The sequence below is a fragment of the Rattus rattus genome, chromosome 1 (genome assembly GCF_011064425.1).
Source record: "Rattus rattus isolate New Zealand chromosome 1, Rrattus_CSIRO_v1, whole genome shotgun sequence".
NCBI classification, from domain to species: Eukaryota; Metazoa; Chordata; class Mammalia; order Rodentia; family Muridae; genus Rattus; species Rattus rattus.
The window spans coordinates 61,672,867-61,690,183 of NC_046154.1; the positions used below are offsets into that span (position 1 = coordinate 61,672,867).

At 38.3% G+C, this 17,317-nt stretch overlaps 1 pseudogene; it reads right to left on the bottom strand.

The window, feature by feature from the left end:
- Positions 1-13,344: 13,344 nt before the first annotated feature.
- On the bottom strand, positions 13,345-15,705 carry LOC116892353 (annotated as a pseudogene).
- Between the last annotated feature and the right edge of the window lie 1,612 nt (positions 15,706-17,317).

The window sequence follows — 17,317 nt, forward strand, 5'->3', positions numbered from 1 at the left end:
TGTCACTGATAAGTAAATATTGAATGTTCTCCTTGCCTGTGGTGTCAAATGCTTCTGGTAATGGACTGAATGTCTTAGATTGGTCACTGTACATGGTACTAAGATGGGGATGTCACTTTGTACCCTCAGCTATGTATAGTTTGGTTAATAAAAAATTTAAAGGAAGAAATGTGACTACTAATTGAATAGAGGGAAATCTGAACTACTGTCAACAGAAGACAAAAACCTCCCTTTCTCCACTTTCAGAGTAACCTCTTTCAAAACGACTTCTAGACCCTCCTCACAGGAATTTGCATAAGGCTCATCAGTTTAGGTCAGAGGCAATAGGAACTCCTAACAAGAGAGGGGTATAGGAATGGGCTCTCTAGAGAGAGGAGAGTTATCTTTCTGGTCACTCATCTCATGGCATCTAATTCTTACAGGCACTGCAAGGCTGTGTTCAGAGCTCCTTCTGCAAACAGCGCCTTGCGTACATGCTTATTTTCATGTGCTGTAAGCACACGTAAGGCACAGAGATGTACTGAAAATCTAGAGAAATGTCCCAGATAAATACTTTTCTAAAGCATCTCCCGCAGTAGGAGAGTGTGGTACCTTTGAAATTGATAGAAAAATGCATCATAAGACTTTAAAAAAATCTGTTTACCCTTTAAAATGTGATCAAAAGAATTGGAAGTTTTTAAGACATCACATCAACTAAACAAAGATAAAATATAAATAATAGTTAACACATTTTATGTCCGAAAATAGATTTTTAATTTTCTTAATTTTTGTATTCAATAGCTACAGCTTCTGTTTCATAATCAGCTAAAACGCCGAAGTTCCCAAAAGGAGCTCAATTCTTTGCTTAGTATATACACATAGCAGGACCATCTTTCTAATATTGATAAGATAGGATGGAAGAACAAATGCATCATGTAGTTTCTGGATTAAAAAATATAATTAGAAATCATGGTGCTTCAGAAATATTTAATTGGATCCCGAAAATAGCCAATTCTTTTTTATACACAAGAACATAATGAGACAGTTTTGTTTTATAGATACATACAAACAATGGAAATCTAAAAATCACTAGAATTTGTTATGTTTCATAGAATCTCCATCGTCTAATCAAAAGGTGATTTTACAAAATGCTCCTAACAGCACCCTTGTCCAATCTGGACTGGTATGGATTGAATCTTCTCTTTAGTTTCACATTTTTCTTCCTGAAATGTATCAGGCTGATTACAAATCACTGCTGAATGACATTCAGGAGATATTGCAAGGGCGCCTACTCTACCTCTCCTGTCAAGTGTGTTTCAGTAGAAGGATTATTGATGGAAGCCTGAGACACAGATGAAGAGAAATTAGAGTTGTGAGGTATAGAATTGCAGAAATTGCATCTATACAAACAGCTGAAAGCAAGACGATATTCTGTTCAAATGTTTCCCATTTCAAAAAACTCTCTAGAGGCCCATTTACTCCTGACAAGTACTAACAGTGCTTACAACTTTTCTTCAACCAGAAGAATTGCTCGAATTAAGAAAATAGTTTTAGTTAAAAAGAAAAGTGTGCCGGGGCTAGAAAACTGTGGAGCAAAAGTTTAAAAGGATTTTGTCAGACAATAAGATCTGTCTTTGGCGCCTAATACACAAAATAAAGAGCGAAACAACTGGCTTCTGCTTAATAGTATAATACAAGCTAGTTACTTAAATTAATCATGAACGTGAACAAAAGATTCCAAGAGATTCTTCACATGCGAGGCTAGAGAATCACCTCTGGGCAAATACACTGTCTGCATTTCAGGAGACAAAATTAAAAACTCCATCTCTCCCAAACAGCTCGCAGATACCTGCTGCCAAACGTGTAAACTTTTTTCACCCAGATAATTAATTGTGAGGGGTTTCCAAGGTTTGTTTCCCAGGTCCCTAGCTATAAAGGATACTTATTAAAATATTTTAAGGAGCTGGAGAGATGGCTCAGCAGCTCAAACCATTTGCTACCTTCGTAGAACCTTTTCCATGTTCGGTTCCCAGTGCTCACGTGGGAGCTCAAAGCCATTTGTAACTCTGGTCCCAGAGGATCTCATACCTTCTTTTGGCCTCATCAGATACCAGGCATACATGCAGTTAACAGAAATCTATACACAGGCAGAACACATAAAATAATAATAAATTAAAAACACGGGCTCTAGGGATAAAATTAAGGATTCGTGAAACTATTCTTTGAGTTATTTTAAAATGGAAGGTTTCCCCTAAATTTGAATATGCTAATATGAGTTACGAAGGTCATTAGTGAGGATGTAATGTTCAGCATTTTCAAATTCATTTGAAAAATTAACACCTTTTTGATATCCCATGAAATGACTTTGACTAATGCTCCAATGAGTATTTATAACAATTGGGGAAGAGGCTATTAGCACAAGAAGCCACTGGCTGTTTTCCAAATGGCCAGCATGACCTGCTGTTTGACTTTGTAGGAAATATACAATGGGATAATAACATTTTGCCTTGTGTGTCTACACAAGCTCTGTCTGCCTGTCTGTCTGTCTGTCTGTCTGTGTCTGTCTGTGTGTCTGTCTGACCGAATCACAGCATATTCACGTAATCACCGACACTGCAGCTGAGCAGTCATATTAACACGTTCACCTGAAAACAGACTGTAGGCTTGAAAAGGAACTTCTGCATCCATCGGAATACCAGCTCCCCTTACTAATGTTTGCAACGTCCTGTAACTACTCTGAAAGAGTAATACTCCATCCCTGGAGTCCCTCTGCCTTCTCAGCAGTTATCTTTCATACAATGATCAAATTCTTGCACAGTTCTACTTTGTCAGGGACAAAAAAATATTTTGAAGATTTTTCTTCCTCAAAAAAAAAAGTTTAGTATTGATTGATTTGCACTGTTTCACAAACAAGTCTGAGAAATGAAATGTCTCTAAATCAGATATGAAAATTTGGCCCCGTAAGATACCTACTACTAATATGCTGGAAAAAAGTATCAGTAAGGTCGCTGACATTCTGCTTGTCATGTTGGACTCACTTGACTATTTATCGATTCAATTATTTATTTATTTATTTATTTACGTCCTCACTGCTGTTTTCCCTCCTTCCTTTCCTCCTAGTCTCTTCCCCCCATCCAACCCCACCACCACCATCCACTCCTCCTTCGGTCTCACTGTTTGAGTCTTCTGGTGACTTCCCTGTAATGAGGACGTGCTTTGCACAAAAGACACTGCTCAAGAGTTTACAAATGTTAGCTCAATCTATCTCCACATCCTACACTAAGGCTCTTGGTAGTTTTTTTAATGCAACATTTTTAGTATGCAGTATGTATGAACACTGTAGAGAGTACTATAAAACAATCATTAGCATTTACTCCTATTTTTTCTTATTGAATATTTTAAATATTTACATTTCAAATGCTACCCCCCTTTCCTGGTTTCCTACAGAAATCCCCTATCCTATCCTCCCTCCCCTGCTTCTATGAGGGTGCTCCCTCACCCACCCATCCTGCCTTCCCACCCTGTCATTCCTCTACACTGGGGCATCCAGCCTTCACAAGACCAAGGGCCTTTCCTCCCATTGATGCCTGACAAGGCAATCCTCTGCTACATATGCGACTGGAGTCATGGGTGCCTCCATGTGTACTCTTAGGTTGGTGGTTAAGTCCCTGGGAGCTCTGGGGAGGTGGGGTCCTGTTGATTGATATTGTTATTCTTCATATATGATTGTTACAACCCCTTCAGCCCATTCATTCTTTTCTCTAACTCTTCCATTGGGGACCCCTGCTCGGCCAATGGTTGGCTGCGAACATCTGCCTCTGGATTTCTCAGGCTCTGATAGAGCCTCTGAGGAGACACTATATCAGGCTCCTGTCTGGAAGCACTTCTTGACATCTGCCATAGGTTGTGGGTTTGGTGTTTGTATATGGGACGGATCCCCAGATGGGGAAGTCTCTTACTGGTCTTTCCTTCAGTCTCTGCTCCATATTTTGTCTCCATATTTCCTCCCGTGAGCATTTTGTTTTGCCTTAAAAGAAGAACTGAAGCATGCATACTTTGGTCTTCCTTCCTCTTGAGCTTAATGTGGTCTGCGAATTGTATCTTGGGTATTCTGAGCTCTTGTGTTAATATTCACTCATCAGTGAGTGCATACTATAGTTGTACTTTTGTGACTGGGTTACTGCACTCAGGATGATATTTTCTAGTTCCATCCAGTTGCCTAAGAATTTTATGAAATCATTGTTTTTCACAGCTGAGTAGTACTCCATGTGTAAATGTACTACATTTTCTGTATCCATTCCTCCATTGAAGGACATCTGGTGTCTTCCAGATTCTACCTATTATAAATAAAGTTGCAATGAACACAGTGGAGTATGTGTCCTTGTAATATGTTGGAGCATCTTTTGGTTATATGCCAAGAAGTGGTATAGCTGAGTCCTCAGGTAGTACAATGTCCAATTTTCTCAGGAACCACCCGACTGATTTCCACAGTGGTTGTACCAGTTTGCAATCCCACTAACAATGAAGAAGTATTCCTCTTTCTCCACATCCTCACCATCATCTGCTGTTACATGAGTTTCTAAACTTGGACATTCTGACTGGTGTGAGGTAGAATCTTAGGGTTGTTTTGACTTGAATTCTCCAGATGGCTAAGGATATTGAACATTTCTTTAGGTGTTTCTCAGTCATTCAATATTCTTCAGTTGAGAATTCTTGTTTTAGCTCCATACCCCATTTTTAATAGCATTAGTTGGTTCTCTGGAGTCTAAGTTCTTCAATTCTTTGTACATACTGAATATTAACCCACTATTGGTTATACAATTGACAAAGATCTTTTCCCAATCTGTTGGTTGCTATTTTGTCGAAATGACAGTGTCCTTTGCCTTACAGAAGTTTTGCAATTTTAAGAGGTCCCAGTTTTCAATTGTTGATGTTAAAGCATAAGCAATTGGTGTTCTGTTCAAGAAATTTTCCCAGTGCTCATATGTTCAAGGTCCTTTGCTACTTTCTCTTCTATTAGTTTGAGTGTATCTGGTTTTATGTGGAGGTCCTTAATCCACTTGGACTTGAGCTTTATACAGGGTGATAAGCATGGATCAATTTGCATTCTTCTACATGCTGACCTCCAGTTGAACCAGCACCATTTGTTTAAAATGTTGTTGGTTTTTTAATTTGATGTTTTTAGCACCTTTGTCAAAGATCAAGTAACCATAGGTGTATGTGTGTTTATTTCTGGGTTTTCAATTCTATTACATTGATCTACCTGACTGTCTCTGTACCAATACCATGCAGTTTAGTTTTTATCACTGTTGCTCTGTAATTTTGCTTGAAGTTAGAGATGGTGATTCTCCCAGAAGTTCTTATATTGTTGATTATAGTTTTTGTTATCCTGGGTTTTTTTATTCCAAATGAATTTACAAATTGCTCTTTTTAAGTCTATGAAGAATGAGTTTGAATTTTGATGGGGATTGCATTGAATCTGTAGATTCAACTCACCTTGGCCTTGAATTTGCTGTGTAGCCTGTGATAAATTTGAACTTCTAATTATCACATCTGGTTTTATACTGTCACAGTGACCAAGCCCAGAGCTTCTTGCATGTTAGATTCGCAGTTGCCAGCTACTCTACACTCCCAGACCCCGACTTCTTAATAAGAATTAGTCTGGTGTTAGCAAAGCATTTATAAGGCTCTTCCAATTTTATACATCAGGACTCTTTTTCATATCCTTGCCCAAAAGTAAAAATGCTTAAATTATATCAAATAAGGTCTAAGTTGTTAAATTAAAGATGAGGAGGGGGGAAAGCATTGGCAAATTAAGAGAGAATGGAAAATAAAAATATCAGAAAATCCTCAATATGCAGTGGGCATGATAGAATGACATACACATTCATTAAATCTTAGAGATTCCCACACTCAGCTCATTTTAGAGCCTGCTAAGCTACATTGCATCTGGTAATATTATTTATGGCACTAGGTTATACATGTATGAAAGCAGTAAAGACTTCATATGAAGATTTCTCCTTATATACCCCAGTTCATAAATCAGCTCTGAAGAGATATACCAAAGAATTACTGTGCGTAAGAAATGCCCCCTTAGCAGCAAGTGTGCTGACTACTTAGGTCATGTGGCTTCTGTGTAATGCCTAAGCTGAATTGAGAGATCAGAACAAATGGAAGTGCTGCGGAGGCTCCTAGGACAAGTATTTGTTAAAGGATTTTATCTTTGAAAGAAGGAGTCATCGAATATCTAGATGATGTAATGCTATAATTCATTTCTCTGCCACTCTTGGCCTAGTGTATCTTTGCCAGGGACAGATAAGACAATGTATGGATCTAAGAATAATCTGAAGTTAGAAAATCATTATCTAAGTCTCCCTACAAAAAGGACTGATTAGATCCTGCTAAAACAAGACTTCAGAAGCTGACATTAAGTAGCTACCATATTCCAGAATTACATAGATATTTTGATCACAAGATTGCATTAACACTCAAGCTCTAGAAATCAGGTATTCTGCAATGAAAGTTGCAATTGAAATGACTTCCTGCTCACTTGAACTTGTATGAAATTCAACCAGCTTCCACACAGGTTTGCTGGGTCCAAAGTCCAAGTGTTTAGTAGCTAAAGCAGTATTCAGAGTTCTTTTCTCTACCCAAACTCAATGTCATCCCCTAAACTCATCATACATTTGCTCATGACTGAAAATTTTACCTGTGTAACTTTTACCTAGGTAGCATTTTTTGATAACTCCTTAACCATAGACCTCACCCTCATGCACACATAACAATAACTAAAAATCCATATGCTTGTTAGTTCAGCATTGTGCACATAATTCCATTGTCCTATTTATTGAATCACATTTGAATTTATTGTATATTCTTACTCTGATTTTTATATTACAAACACCAAATTCTTATTGTAACTTCAAAACCTAGCAAAATGTTTGACATAATAAATGCTGTTGTAGTTGGTGTACGTGTCAGCTTGCCACAGATCAAAATCATCTCAGTAGGAAAACTCACCAGAAAAAAAAATGCTCTGATTGTCTTGATTGATGTGGGAAGCCTGACTCTGTGTGTAGCACCTTTTGGTAGTACTCAGATTGTTTAGAAGGGAATTTTTCAGAAAAAAAATCATCTGGCTTTTTCCTCCTCAGCCTTCTCCTTGTTTCTGAATTAATGTGTTCTGTTGCTACCAATGATTGATATTAGAACCAAAGTTCCCAAGCTTACCTCATGGATTAAGGACCAGCAACTTACTAAGAACCTTCCAGACTTCTAGTACTACATTGGGACCCAGCCTTGGAACTCAGAAAAAGACTGGCATTATAAGATCCCTGCAAGTGCTGAGGCACCCTGATGTAAGGCTTGAGTACCTCCATGGTTCTCAGTTCTCAGGGGTGATTATGCTGTTGTTACTTGTTTAAGGTTATCTTGATAAATTCGTGTGTGTGTGTGTGTGTGTGTGTGTGTGTGTGTGTGTGTGTGCGCGCGCACACACACACATCTCTTTAGTTCTATTCCTCTTGTGAACCCTGACTAATACAGGTACTCAATAGGTATGTGGTGGACTGAAATAAATTGAATTGAATTAGGCTTATTTAAACTCAACTTAATTTATTTCAATTTAATTAGCAGTTGTTACCATCTGATCAATGCAGCTGCCTCACCAATATTAGAGTCACTTCAAGTCTTAAGTCTTACTAAGTAAATTCATCTCTTTAAAATTTTAGAATAACTTAGAAGAAGAAGAAGAAGAAGAAGAAGAAGAAGAAGAAGAAGAAGAAGAAGAAGAAGAAGTCGTCTTCAAAGAGCTGCAAGTTGGTTTATTCAGAGAGTCTTCAAAGAGGTACAAGTTGCCTTATTCAGCACATCTTCCTATTTTTTTCTTTTTTATTGTATATTTTTATTTATTTACATTTCAAATATTATCCCCTTTCCCAGTTTCCTGTTCATAAATCCCCTAGCCCACACCCCTCCCCCATTCTTCTATGAGGGTGTTCCCCCTCCCCAAACACCCCCCACTACCCGCCCTGACATTCACCTACAATGAAGAATCCAGCCTTGGCAGTACCAAGGGCTTCTCCTCCCATTGGTCACCAACAAGGCCATCCTTTGCTACATATGCAGCTGGAGCCATGGGTATGTCCCTATGTACTCTTTGGATGGTGGTTGAGTCCCTGGAAGCTCTGGTTGGTTGGTATTGTTGTTCTTATGGGGTTGCAAGCCTCTTCAACTCCTTCAATCCTTTCTCTAACCCTTCCAATGGAGACCCTCATTCTCAGTTCAATGGTTTGCTGCAAGCATTTGCCTCTGTTATTTGTCATGATTGGGCACAGTCTCTTAGGAGACAGGTACATCAAGCTTCTGGCTATTATAGATAAGGCTGCTATGAACGTAGTGGAGCATGTGTCCTTGTTACATGTTGGAGCATCTTTTGGGTATATGACCAGGAGTGGTATAGATGGGGCCTCAGGTAGTACTATGTCCAGTTTTCTGAGGAACCTCCAGACTGATTTCCAGAATGGTTGTAACAGTTTGCAATCCCACCAACAATGGAGGAGTGTTCCTCTTTCTCCACATCCTTGCCAGCATCTGCTGTCATCTAAGTTTTTTATTTTAGCCATTCTGACTGGTGTAAGGTGGAATCTCAGGGTTGTTTTGATTTGCATTTTCCTGATGACTAAGGATGTTGAACATTTCTTTAGGTGCTTCTCAGTCATTTGCTATTCCTCAGGTGAGAATTCATTTTTTAGCTCTGTACTGCATTTTTAATAGGGTTATTTTATTCTCTGGAGTCTAGCTTCTTGAGTTATTTGTATTTACTAGATATTACCTCTCTATTTGGTGTAGGATTGGTTAAGATCTTTTCCCAATATTTGGTTGCTGAGTCTTCAAAAAGCTGCAAGTTGGTTTCTTCAGAACAGGGCATTCTCGATCACTTTGGCCTGAGACTCTGGCTGAGTTAAGAAAGACCCAAGAGACGCGATATAGCATGGAAGGTAAAACGAAGTAAATTATACATCTAAATGGAGCAGAAGAGAAGAAATCTGAGCTCTAAAAGAAAGCACGTGGTCTCTCTCAGAGTATTTGCCAAACAGTCTTAACAGACATGTTCAAAAATAATCCTTTAAAATCTTTGAGTATATTTTTTATTCCAAAAGTAATACTTTTAAAATATATGCTTTTTGATTAAAATACATGTTTTCCAGTTAAACTACAGGCAAATTGTTTCTAATAGACACCGTGATCAAACTACATAATAAAGGAAAATTGCAATTGTGTAAATGAAACACAAACACCTTATGAAAGATGCATCAGGGGTGTAGACCACGTCCCCCCCCACACACACACACAAGCAGAACTTAGGACCAATTCTACTGGAGTCCAGAAAATTAGGCAAAATAAGCCCAATGTCAGAAATTCCTAGTGTGTGAAAAGGTAGGTGATGATTTCCTGCCTGTAGCTATGGAGGAAGTAAAATGAACTTCTGTCTTCATCTAGGCTAGAAGATAAGCCCAGGTGCTCTCTTTGCCACTGGTACTACCAGGGGAATTGGGACTGACAATGGTAAAGTAGACAAGCACCTTGTGAATGAGAAGGGCCGACCAGAAGGACATTATCCCTTGTGCGAATAAATCTCTTACACCATGGATCATATATCTTTCAAACATTTTATAACATAGATTGACGAGGAGATATGAGATCCATCATATATACTTTAATATCATGAGATTTTGGTTAGTCAAGGAGAATCTCAGTAAACTCTGACATAAAACTGGAATTGACAAAGTCATAGGTTATAAAAAAACTTCTGAAATATTCATGAAAATGCAAGAGTTTCTGAAATGTATAGTGTCCTTATATCCTTGATTTTAAAAAAGCATGCTCTTTAGATAAAATATTTAATTGTATTATGGAAGGACTTATTAAAAAGCTAGCCCCTGTATTAATAGTATATTTTTCAATTGCATCCATTAAATAATTAAATTTCCTTTTTTGAGACAACCAAGATTACATATGTTGTGACGTTTTACATTTTTTTACTATGAAAATATGCAATGCTAAGGATGAAAGCTACCAAATTTTAAACTGAACATTGTTTATTTAGAATGCAAGGTGGTGACAAGGAGAGAGAAAGTTGAATTGAAATATAGACTTGAGAAGATTGCTGCATAAAAAAGGCAGTGGAAAGCACGAGAAAGGATGGGAACTCCAAGACTCAAATCTGACAGGATGGCCTTTGATTTCTCAGACCATGGAAAGGTGAGAAGTGACACATACAGATTCATAATGAAATTTTGCAACTTGTATTTTTAACAAAGGCACGGGGTAGAGAAAGTGCCTCCTTGGGCAGCTGATTTTCTCTGTGTCTTTGTAGAGGCCAAATGCAAGGGTGGTTCCCTCTACGATAATGCTTATTCCATAGCTTTAAAGTCGCATCAGATTTCAAAGTTATAGAGGGAATATACCAAACCCAGATAAATGTTGGCATTATCACCTGGGAGACAGGGCAAAGAGCAAAGTTAAACCACTTGCTCGAACAGCTATGCCCAAGGCAAAGCACACTCCAGTAAAACTCTGCTGCCTCCAATTCCTCTCCTTTACGTGAAAAATGTTTTGGATAGTCTTTCCGTTCAACCTAAGGTTTAAAGGAGTACCTAGAAATTTCAGTATTTTTAATTTTGTCCTTCTTTCTCTTAGCTACCCTACCTTGAACACAATCACGGATATCATAATATGCACAAGGTTTTTATTTAGAGATAAAGTAAAAATAACTCTGTCTCTCTACATGAATTATAAATATGCTTATGTATGCACATCACTCCCTCCTTCTCAGGCTCTTCTACCATGACTAATGAGAGCTGAGCCAGATAACATTATTGCTGTGGTTATAAATCTCAACATTTAGAGTTCATCATTCAGCCATTCTCTCATTCAACAGATACTTTTTTCTGTGCCACTATTTATTTCTCAGTGAGGTCTGAGGTACCTATTAAAACATGATATTTTCATTTCAAGTATATACTTTCCCTATGGGCAGTAGATTTTGATAAGAAGAGAGAAGAAACAACAGAGAGGAAAGGAAGGGGAAAGTGTATGAAATACAGTATATTGCTTTGGTGTTTCGGAGGAAAGTAACAGTCTTACTTTAAGAGGCTGCTGTTGTTTCCAGTCATTGTTTGTGGTCCTGCAAAGAAGAGGTGGTTATGTTTCTCCAGGTCTCTAATCAGACAGTGATTTCAAAATATATGCACATGTTACACCACAATGGATTCTATAAGTCAAAGGCAGCACTGGAATGTTCATCAGTCCCTTCATATAGCAGTGTTACTGCATGTCTCTGTGTCCTGGGGACCCCTGGTATCTTGGAGCTCAGACTTAGAGTTTGGATTCTTGGGACTATCCCTGTCCTTTATACAGAGACAAGCTTTAGGTGTCCTGTAAGACCAGCTTGACCAACAGCCTCCCTGAATGACCTCACATCAGCCTCCATTCTTTCTGTATTAACAAACACAGAAGAAGCATCGACTGTTGGCATGGGATGAGTCGTTGGTATGACTTCATACCTTTTCCTTATAGCTGTGTAAATAAGGCACATGGGTTTTAATTAACACTCCAAGAACCATTCAACAAGTTCTGATAATGAGACGATAGAAGACACACCTGGCCTATTTGCAGTTTTGCGCACACACGTCGCTGAGAGGGCATGAGAAGCACATCGTTCCTCAACACAGGAGCTGTGCCAAGTCCGTAAGTGGCTTCCCTATATTTTCCCAGTAATAAATGTATCCTTAACTGCCCAGCACATTTCTCCTTCATCACTGAACTTGCCTTTAAGCTTTGAGACCTGGCAAATATTGAAAACCTTGTGAAATGTTTTCAACTCTTGATGTCCCTGCCATAAATTAATTAAGATAACTCATTTTCTCCCATATTTCCATAATCCAGAAATGAGAATCTAATGCAATTTTTAAGAGTCAGGAGGAAAAAAAGTCACTTGACTTTTTCATTCACTAATGCCTGCTTTTGATCCTCTGAAAAATACAAGGCAAATTTTCAACGCAGACCAGTGGGCTTGGATCCTGACTACATTTAAAATAACTCAATCATATTCATTAATAGCAAAGATAGCTAGAAGCTCCCACACTTAGTGTCAAACAACATGAGATCATCAGAGTATGCGGGAATTGGATATACCTCATCATTAATCTTAATTTCAAAAATTGCATTTGAAGATTTAATTTTCTCTTCCTATGTCTGGACAAGCAATAAGAAATAATCTTTCTCCTCTTAATTGCATTTACTTCTATGACTCCATAAAAGGACAACTCTAGACATTCTTTTCAGAAAGAAAAAAAATCATTGATAATGCTCATTATCACGGTGTCTTTGTCTGTAGCCTCAGCAGCTGGACTTCCATGGGGCATGAAAAGCAAATCTAAAATACAATTTCTAGCTGTAGGGGATGTCCAAAATTCACCAAAAGCCCACGTTTGCCTGCTATCACAGCAAAGATGAACACTGCAACACTTTTCCTCAAGTGGCTTAGCTTCTATTAGAAAATGAGAATTGTATTTAGAGTTATAGTCATTTAATCAAGCTATCACTTTTTTAACTTTAAATAGAATTTTATCAAAGACAGTTTGTTATATAATTAGATACTTCTTTGTCCACCATTATTCTGACTCTCCACAGAAAGTCTGCTTCCGCACCTCTCATTGGGTGGCACCAGTAATGTCATTAACCTGACCATAACTGAACAGTAGAAATGCCTCAATGACTTATGCTAAAAGCAGAATACTGGTTGTGGTGGTTTCAATATGTTTGTCCCAAGGAGTGTCACTATTAGGAAGAGTGGCCTTGTTGGAGTGGGTGTGACCTTACTGGAGGAAGTATGGGGTGGGTTTGTGATTCACCTCCTAGCTGCCCATGATACATACTCTCCTGGGTACAGTCAGATCAAGATATAAAACTCTCAAAACTTCACCATCATGTCTGCCTGGATGCTGCCATTCTTTCTGCCATGATGATAAAGTATTAAACCTCTGTAAATGTGAGTCAGCCCCAATTAAATCTTGTCCCTTATAAGACTTGCCTTGATCATGGTGTCTCTTCACAGCAATAAAACTCTAACTAGTATATGGCTCTTACATCTAGTATTTAGAATGGATAGACAATAATTCAAAAAATACAAATTATTTGTAAGTATGGACAATGAGAAAAATAAAATTACATATTGTCAATGGAAACAAGTAACTGATGGTTACAGTGATCAGTCAGCCAGCCAGCATCTTCTTTAGTTTTATTCATGTGACTTCTCAGCAGTTATGTGTGAGGTCCTGCCTTTTAGTTTCCCATTATGGTTCATTGATAAACAAAGAAGTATTCAAGGAGTAAGAATATAACACCTCTCATACCCACTGCCACTCCATTCATTGCTTCTATTTCAGGGTTTCTCTCTTCTCAGGAATTTCTGTCACTATATTTTCTCCTACAGTTAACATGGAGGCCACCCTAGAAGCATCCAGTAAAGCAGTTCTTACAGCCTTCCTGATACCAATGATTCCCTTGCCCATCATATTCACAAATTTCAAGTATCATGCCATAACCAAGTTCTGAGGAACTTGGCAGAATTTATGCAACTATCAAAGATCCTTTAAAACCTATATTCTTAGCAGTAATCATGCTGAAATTCTGAGTGCTCTTTCAGTAATTTCGACACCTGCTTTTTGATCTTCATTACCTGGTTTAATGAAGTCAATGCTGAGATGCACTGAAGCAGAGTCCAGCCCCTCCTAGAACAATGCTTTCTTCAACATCTGTTTTGTAACATTAGAGTATCCACAATGCATTTTTCTCATTCACTTCAACCTCACTTGCCTTTTCAATCTTCACCACATCTACATCTGAAAGTTTAGTCAGTCACTCACTCAACTTTTTCTTTTTATATTTGCTAGTAGTAATGTCTAACTGCTAAGTGATTTATTGGGTATGTCTTTCTATTTGAGGTTTGTCACCTTTTCCTTTCAAATGCATAGTGTCATCCTTGGTAAAATGGCCCTTTAGTCTGTGTGCCTAACCAGTGTGCTTAGGGCTTCTTCATCAACATCATGAGCAACTTGGCAACTTCAAGAGTAGTTTCAATTAGCTGGACAATAGGCATTTAACAGAACATAGTCATCTTGAAATTCACATTTTTTGACCTTTCAAAGGTTAATAAAATATAGGGAAATATATTTTTATTAAACATTATGCCTTTAATACCTTCTAATTCATTCTTCAGAGTTTTACCATACTTTACTGTGATGACGCTCTTTCTTCCAACCTTTTTCATTGCATTACAAATGGTGTTTCCATGAAGTCATTGTTTTTGATAGCTGAGTAGTACTCCATTGTGTAGATGTGCCAAAATTTTTAATCCATTCCTCTGTTGAAGGGCATCTGAGTTCTTTACAGCTTCTGGCTATTATAAATAAGGTTGCTATGAGCATAGTGGAGCATATGTCTTTGTTGTATATTGGAGCATCTTTTGGGTATATGCCCAAATGGAATGAACTAGAAAATATCATCCTGAGTGAGGTTACTCAATCACAGAAAAACACACTTGGTATGCACTCATTGATAAGTGGATATTAGCCAAAAAGCTCAAATTACCCAAGATGCAATCTATAGACCACTGGAAGCTCAAGAAGAAGGATGACCAAAATGCAGATGCTCCCACTCCTTCTTAAAAGGGGGAAAAATATTCATAGGAAAGGATATGGAAGCATAGTCTAGAGCAGCGACTCAAGGAATGGCCATTCAGAGCCTGACACACATGTGACCCATTTATATACAGCCACCAAAAGTAGATAAGATTAATGAAGCTAAAGAAATGCATGCAGAAAGGGACCGGATATAGATCTCTCCTGAGAGACACATCCAGAGCATGTCCAAAACAGAGGTCAATGCTAGCAGCAAACCACTGAACTGAGACTAGGACCCATTGGGAGGAATTAGAGGAAGTATTGAAAGAGTTGAAGGATCTTGGAACCCCATAAAAACAACAATATCAACCAACCAGAGCTTCCAGGGACTAAACCACTACCGAAAGACTATACATGGACTGACTCAGGGTTCCAACTGCATATGTAGCAGAGAATAGCCTTGTTGGGGCACCAGTGGAAGGGAAAGCCCTTGGTCTTGCCATAGTTGGACCCCCAGTGCAGGGGAATACGGGGGAGGGCAATAAGGGGGAGAGGAGGGAATGGGGGCTTGTGGACAGGAAACCAGGAAGGGGAATAACCTTTGAAATGTAAGTAAAGAAATATATAATAAAAATATTTTTAAAAAATGATGTCTTTGCCTCCATTTGTAGAAATTGTAGCATCTAAGGAATTACTTCAGGGGTTGTGACAGGTTTAGGCTGTTTTTAAAGTTCAGGTATTAAAGCATCAGCAGCCAACTTCACACCTCTCCTAATTTCCCAACAAATTGGACCAGAACAATAGCAGTGATCATCCCCAGTCTCTTAGTTTGTGTTATTGGCAACATCTTGAACAAGTTTGTCTTTGCTGTTTTTTATCTATTCTTTAAATCCATTAACTTTAGAACCATGACCAACCCCCAATCCCCATCCTTTGTTACTTTGGGACTTCCCCAATCCTGTTCAAACATCACTGTTCTTCCCTTTAGTTCCATGATACTAGCTACAGCATCTCCTAAAAAGTGTCCACCTTGAAGCATTAAGGTTCAGGCGTCCCCACAAATATATACTCAGCACGGTACTGTTCACTGTCCTCACAGAGCCTCTGCTATGTACAAACTCATCCTGGATTCCCTTCTTCCTCTTATATGAACAGCCTCTAGCCTGGCCTGGAAACACCCGGAAAATCCACCCATCCATCATCTATTTAAGGATTTTCTTTCCAATGTCACATTCCAAGGTTCAAGGGTCTAGAATGGTTTAGCACGTACTATTAGGGAAACTAATTCAAATCCTAACACCAGGCAAATAGGTAACCATAACAAAACATAATATTATAACCAAGAAATATGTGACAAGGCTCTGCAGCAGAAATAATAATAACTGAGACAAAAAGGGAGTAGCATTTTTTGGTGACATATTACTTGACAGCATCAGATCCACATTCTTTGTATGTGGTCCCTCAGTCCCTTTGTCATCAGCTACTACACCACCCCTACTCCATTTTAGAATAAGTACTAAGGCAACAAGAGTGAAAGACTTCTCTGTGCAGTGAGCTAGAAAATTTGGGGAGCTGTTCAAGGAGCAGAGACGTGTCAGTGCCTACCTGTCTGCCTCAAGTGTTTTCCTGCAAAATATTTTTTTGTGTGTATGAACATTATTGCCTGAATGAATATCTATATACTACGTCATGCCTGGTGCCCACAGATACCTGAAAATACCATGTAGTCACCTGAAAGTGGAGTGACAGACAGTTCTGAGCTTCCACGTGGTTTCTAGGACCCAAACTCAGCTCTTCTGCAGAAGCAGCAGCTGCTCTTAATGACAAAGCCATCTCTCTAGACCCTCTCCAGACAGAATATTGATGCTAGCCTTCGTTCTGCTAATCATAAGTTGTTTTTTCTTGGGTACCACATGTCACCAATGTGAAATGTAACTGACTTATTAATAAGAATTCTTTTCAACATTCATGTTTTTAATTTTTCTATTGCATATTTTCTGGCATATAAATGTGATATAATCCACAAATACACTTTGGAAATTGCAGAGAAATTAAAATTAAGTGCCATTTGACATTCTAATAAATGTACCATAAATGCTTCAGTAAGATTTCTTTCTGTTCCCATCTTAGTGTGAGGATAGAATGTCCTTTTGTTTCATTCAGCTTTGAAGAAAAGCAAATGACTCACGACTAGAGATCCATGCCATGTTAGCAAAACTGAAATGAGACAAAAAAAAATCATTACCTCCTAACAGGATCATCTTCATATTTGAAAGGCTTGTTTACCTTATGAGTGCTTATGTGTGAAGCATGATTGAAATGTTACATACACACACACACACACACACACACACACACACACAAGTGTATACCACCTTTTAGGGGGAAAAAAAAACCTAAATGAAACCTAAGGGCCAGAGCCGAGAGGAAAGAGAAATATAACCCTGAAAGAATATCTGAAAATAAAGACAAAGGAACATTAAAGGAGGGAGATGAATGAAAGCCCAGACAGAAGACACTTTTTGAATTGCATCCAAATGGACTCATAATGGACCTGAGAGTGACTTGAAGTGAAGGCAAAGAACTGTATTGCACTCTTCTCTGGATACTGTGCATTTGATTATCTAGGACTTTCCAGTAATGGACTATAT